Consider the following 6,083-nt stretch of genomic DNA (forward strand, 5'->3'; position numbering starts at 1 on the left):
AGCTCAGCTCTGCCCTTTTCTATCTCAGGAGCAAGTCTCCCAGCAGAGAGTACACATTTCACCTGTGTTCCTCTATGACATGAGCCGGCGGTTCTCAGAGTGTGGTCTCCACACTGGCAGCATCTGTATCACTTGGGAACTTGTTAGAAATGCAAATTCTGGGGCCTCACCCCACACCTACTAAATCAGACATTCTGGGTCTGAGGCCCAACAAGCCGTAATCTAGCAAGCATTCCTTGTGATTCTGACGCTCACATAATTAGGGAAGCTCATTCCAGTGCACTCTGGCCAGGGACTGATGGGAATATCCGTTTAATTCTTGGCTTCAGAACTAGAAGCTCCTTTGGCTAACAGACCTAAAGCTACATCCTCTATCTTGGCTTTAATCAGTGATAAAGGTGATGAAGTAACCTTCAAAATAATAATAATATTTACAAGAATCAAATAGTTAACGACAAAAATGAAAATGTAAACACAGTTTTGATGGCTTTAGATTATGAAAGCAAAACTAGAAGCTAAAAAGAAAAAATAAATTTGTCTACATATAAATTAAAATCGCCTACCAATCAATCACCAATATAGCCCAAAAATAAGCAAGATCAAAAATGAAAGTCAAATTGAAAAACAATGCTACACATACAGCAAGCAAACAGCTAAAATATACAGTAATTCCTTAGAAATCAACAAGCAAAGAAAACCAGGCCAATTGAAAATTCAGCAAAAGACTTAAAGACAGTTTGGAGCTTTGTTGTCCAATATGGTGATGCAGCACCTATTAATGCTGACAACTGAACTTTCTCTCGAGCTCTGTTTCACCTTGGCCTTTCTGCATTCTGGCTTAAAGAGAGGAGAATCTCCCACTATGCTGCTAAGGAGACGCTCTGACTTCTACACTTTACACTGGTAATTAATCACCCTCAGGCTTTAATTATTTTCTCCAAAGTGTCGATGGCCCCCAGCAACAGCCATCTGATTCCAAAGTCCTTACAATGACTACCCACCCCACCCCCACCCAAACTCTTAACCACCTGATACATTGCACCTGACGCTGTGCTTCCTCCCACCAGTACCCCATCTCAGCTCACCACTCTAAAAAATTCAATAAATATGCCACATCTTCACGTCAGGGGCTATCAGTGCTCCACCCACCCCCAGTGATGCCAGTGATTGCCAGGAGGCCAATGAGTGGTCTATCTTCAAGATCTAATTTTAGATTTTGTTTCCTAGGACCGTTTCTGGTACCAAATGTCAAATATCACCAAAGAATAGTCTCTAAAGTTCTGAGCTTTTCATACAAAATGTTTATTAGGATTGCTCTTGGGAATCACATCTATAATGGGTCAGGGAAGCAAGACTGAACAGAGGAAGAAGTTGAAATGCCAGGAAGTCGCAGCAGAAAGTTCGGCTGATCCTTTTGTAATCTTTGGAGCTAGAATGGCTAGAATGGTGTTCTTTCTTCTTGAGGCCAGAGGTCTGGGCCTTGATACACCTCCAATCATCAACCAGTCATTGGATGCAGGCTGCCCACAGGAAGTGGGTAACCTTAGGCAAGGCAGAGGGCAATTCCCAGACAGGGATTTAGCTATGAACTATCAGCTGCCAACACAGACCTCCTCAGTCCTGAAGGGCGATCTGGGTGGTACTCAATAGCATCTGCTACCCTCATCATAACACTGTGAGTAAAGGAAAACAAGTAGTTTTGCTATCATTTAAAACTCTTGGAAGTAGATAAATACTTACCAGTATTCCTTTCCCCAGCCCAAGGCTCTTTCCACTGAGAGAAAGGGAGAGGCTGAAGACTTTATACTGCTCTAGACTTCATGAAAACACGTGAAGAGCAGACGGCAGAAGGCTCCAATCCCCATCCAGCAGGAGTATCTTTCAGCCTGTCTCCCTGTCTCCATTCTGGCCTAAACAGGCCACAAATGGCCCACAGTCTTGCTATTTGTACTTGCTATCTTGTACTATTTAATACAATTCAAGATATAAGCAATTACTATTTATGGAACACCTGTATGTGTCAGACCCTGTTGTAAGTGCTGTGTGTTTACATATATATGTGTGTCTTTCTGTGTTTTCTTGTAACTCATTGAGTTCTTTTATGATAGCTATTTTGAGTTCTTTGTTATTTAGGTTATGGATTTCTGTGTCTTCAGGGTTGGTTTTTGAGTACTTGTCATTTTCCTTCTGGGTTGGAGATTTAATATACTTTCTCATACTGCTTAATGGTGTGGATTTTTGCCTCTGCATGGTGCTATTATCTGGTTGCAGCTGCCATGTGCCTCCACAGGATGGGGATCAGGTGCTGTGTATTCTGAGCCCAGCACTATCAGGGGCTCCCCAGCTCCAGCCACTGACTGCTTTTCTCTCTGTGTGATGCTCTGACCAATGGTAGATCTGGAGCACTAGGCAGGGGGAGGGGTGCTCTCCCTCACCTGCACTTACCCCAGCCTCAGCATCTCACACTGGGCAATCACAGGGCTGGAGTGCCAGGCAGGGGAAGGGGCACTTTCTTACACCTGTGTGCCTCCCCCAACCACTGCCTCTCTCTCTGCATGGTGCTCTGGGCACTCACAGGGCTCCACCAGCTGCTGCCTCTCTCTCTGCACTGTCATGGGCTATCATGGGGCTGGAGTGCCAGGCGGGAAAAGGGCACCTCTCCTCACCTGCACACCTCCCCCAGCAGCAGCCCCTCTGTCTCTGTGCCACACTCAGGGCGAGCATGGGGCTGGAGTGCCAGGTGGGGATGGGGTGCCTTGCCTCACCTGTGCACTTCCCCAGCCACAGCCCCTCTCTTTCTGTGGAGCTCCTGCTGATCCACTTACACTTCCTCCAAAGGATCCAGCCCCACCACCACCATCAGACGTATGGTTTCATGGGTCTCTCATACATCTTTTGTGTTGTGTGTATGTCCTCTGTTGGTGTGTGAATGTCCTTTGGGTTGTAGTTTAGAGAGGAGAGTCCAAGGGAAGAGCTCACTCTGCCATGATGCTGACATCATTCCCTATGCTGTTGTCTTTCAAATGAGAAAGGAGAAAAAAGTTAGAAACAAAAAACAATTATTCTGTCTTTTGTATTTATCTATGTGGTGTTCTTTATTTTTTCATAAATTTGAACTAATGTCTAGTGTCTTTTCATTTCAACCTGAAGGACTTCGTTTAGCATTTCTTGTAGGGCAGGTCTACTAATGAAAAACTCCCTCAGTTTTTGTTTACCTAGGAATGTCTTAATTTTGCCTTCATTTTTGAAGGATAGTTTCACTGTATAAAATTCTCTGTTGACAGACTATTTCTCTCAGCATTTGAACATGTCATGTCACTGTCTTCTGTCCCCATTTCAGATGAAAAAAAAGATCATCTGGTAATCTTATCTAGAATCCCTTGTATGTGATGAGTTGCTTCTCTCTTGCTGCTTTCAAGATTCTCTCTTTGTCTTCAGCTTTTGACAGTTTGATTATCATGTGTCTAAGTGTGGATCTCTGAATTTATCACACTTAGGGTGCATTGAGTTTCTTTGAGGTATAGACGAATATTTCTCATCAAGTTTGGGAAGTTTTCCATGATTATTTCTTCAGATAGACTTTCTGTCCCTTTCTCTCTCTTCTCCATCTGTGACCCACCCCCATTACGTATATTTTTTATGCTTAATAGTGTCCCACAGGTCTCTTAGGCTCTGTTCTTTTTTCTTTATTCTTTTTTCTTTCCATTCCTTAGATTACATATTTTGAGTTGATCTATCTTTAAGTTCACTGATTCTTTCTTCTGCCAGCTCAAATCTATTGTTGAGCCTCTCTAGTGAACTTTTCATTCCAGTTATTGTAATTTTCAACTCTAGAATTTCTTTTGGTTTTTTTCTATCTCTAATTGATATTCTCTATTTGGTGAGACATCATTCTCATACTTTCCTCTAGTTCTTTAGATGTAGTTTCCTTTAGTTCTTTGAACGTATTTTAAAAAGCTGATTTAAATCTTATTTAGTAAGTACAATGTACAGACTTCCTCAAAGGAAGTTCTGTTGACTGCTTTTTTTCCCTAAACAGGTGTACCTCAGAGATGTTGCAAGTTCGGTTCCAGACAACCACAATAGAGTGAATATTGCAATAAAGTGAGTCACATGAATTTTTTGGTTTCCCAGTGCATATAAAAGTTTTATTTACACTATACTGTACTCTATTAAGTGTGCAATAGCATTATGTCTAAAAAAAGTATATACCTTAATTCAAAATTATTTTATGACTAAAAAATGCTAACTATCAATTTGAGCCTTCAGCCAGTCATAATCTTTTTGCTAGTGGAGGGTCTTGCCTCTGTGTTGATGTCTGCTGACTGATCAGGGTGATAGTTGCTGAAGGTTGGGGTGGCTGTGGCAATTTGTTAAAATAAGACAACAGTGAAGTTTGCCACATCTATTGACTCTTTCTTTCATGAATAGTTTCTCTGTAGCACACCATGCTGTTTGATAGCGTTTTACCCACAGCAGAACTTCTTTCAAAATTGGAGTTAATCCTTTCAAAACCTGCTGATGCTTCATCAACTAAATTTATGTAATACTCTAAATCTTTCGTTGTCATTTCAACAATCTTCACAGCATCTTCACCAGGAGTAGGTTTTATCTCAAGAAATCACTTTTTTTGCTCATTCACAAGAAGCAATTCCTCATCTGTTAAGGTTTTGTCATGAGATTGCATCAATTCAGTCACATCTTCAGGCTCCACTTCCAATTCTGGTTCTCTTGCTATTTCTATCACACCTGTAGTTCCTTCCTCCACTAAAGTCTTGAGCCCCTCAAAGTCAACCAGGAGAGTTGGAATAAACTTCCTCAAACTCCTGTTAATGTTGATATTTTGTCCTCTTCCCATGAACCACAAATGTTCTTAATGGCATCTAAAATGGTGAATCCTTTCCAGAAGTTTCTCAATTTACTTTGCCAGATCCATCAGAGTAATTACTATCTATGGCAGCTATAGCCTTACAAAATGTATTTCTTAAATAATAAGACTTGAAAGTTGAAATTAGTCCTTGACCCATGGGCTGCAGAATGGACATCATGTCAGCAGACATGAAAACAACATTAATCTCATTGTACATCTCCGTCAGAGCTCTTGGGTGACCAGGTGCACTGTCAATGAGCTATAATATGTTGAAAGGAATATTTTTTTATGAGCAGTAGGTCTCAACAGTGTGCTTAAAATATTCAGTAAACCATGTTGTAAACAGATGTGTTGACATCCAGGCTTTGTTGTTCCACTTATAGAGCACAGGCAGAGTAGATTTAGCATAATTCTTAAGGACCCTAGAATTTTCAGAATGAGCATTGGCTTCAGCTTAAAGTCAATAACTGCATTAGTCCCTAACAAGAGAGTCACCCTGCCCTTTGAAGCTTTGAAGCCAAGCATTGACTTCTCCCCTCTAGCTATGAAAGTCTTAGATGGCATCTTCTTCCAATATAGGATTGTTTCATCTACACTGCAAATCTGTTGTTTAGTGTAGCCACCTTCATGAATTATCTTAGCTAGAGCTTCTGGATAACTTGCTGCAGCTTCTACATCAGCACTTGCTGCTTCCCCTTGCCCTTTTATGTTATGGAGATGGCTTCGTTCCTTCAACCTTATGAACCAACCTCTGCTAGCTTCAAACTTTTCTTCTGCAGATTCCTCACTTCTCTCAGACTTCATAGAATTGAAGAGAGTTGAGGCCTTGCTCTGGATTAGGCTTTGGCTTAAGGGAAGGTTGTGGTTGGTTTGATCTTCTGTCCAAACCACTAAACTTTCTCCATATCAGCAATAATGCTGTTTCACTTTCTTATCATCTATATGTTCACCAGAGTTTCAGTTCTCATTTCCTTCAAGAATTTTTCCTTCGCATTCAAAACTTAGCTACCTAGTCTTTGGCCTGTCTTGGCTTTCAACATTCCTTCCTCACTAAGCTTAATCATTTTTAGCTTTTGATTTAAAATGAGAGATGTGTGACTCTTCTTTTCACTTGAACACTTTGAGGCCATTGTAGGGTTATTAATTGGCCTAATTTCAATATTGTGTCTCAGGGAATAGGGAGGCCCAAGGAGAGGGAGAGAGATTAAGGAAC

The sequence above is a fragment of the Equus caballus genome, chromosome 1, assembly GCF_041296265.1.
Source record: "Equus caballus isolate H_3958 breed thoroughbred chromosome 1, TB-T2T, whole genome shotgun sequence".
In the NCBI taxonomy this organism is placed as follows: Eukaryota; Metazoa; Chordata; class Mammalia; order Perissodactyla; family Equidae; genus Equus; species Equus caballus.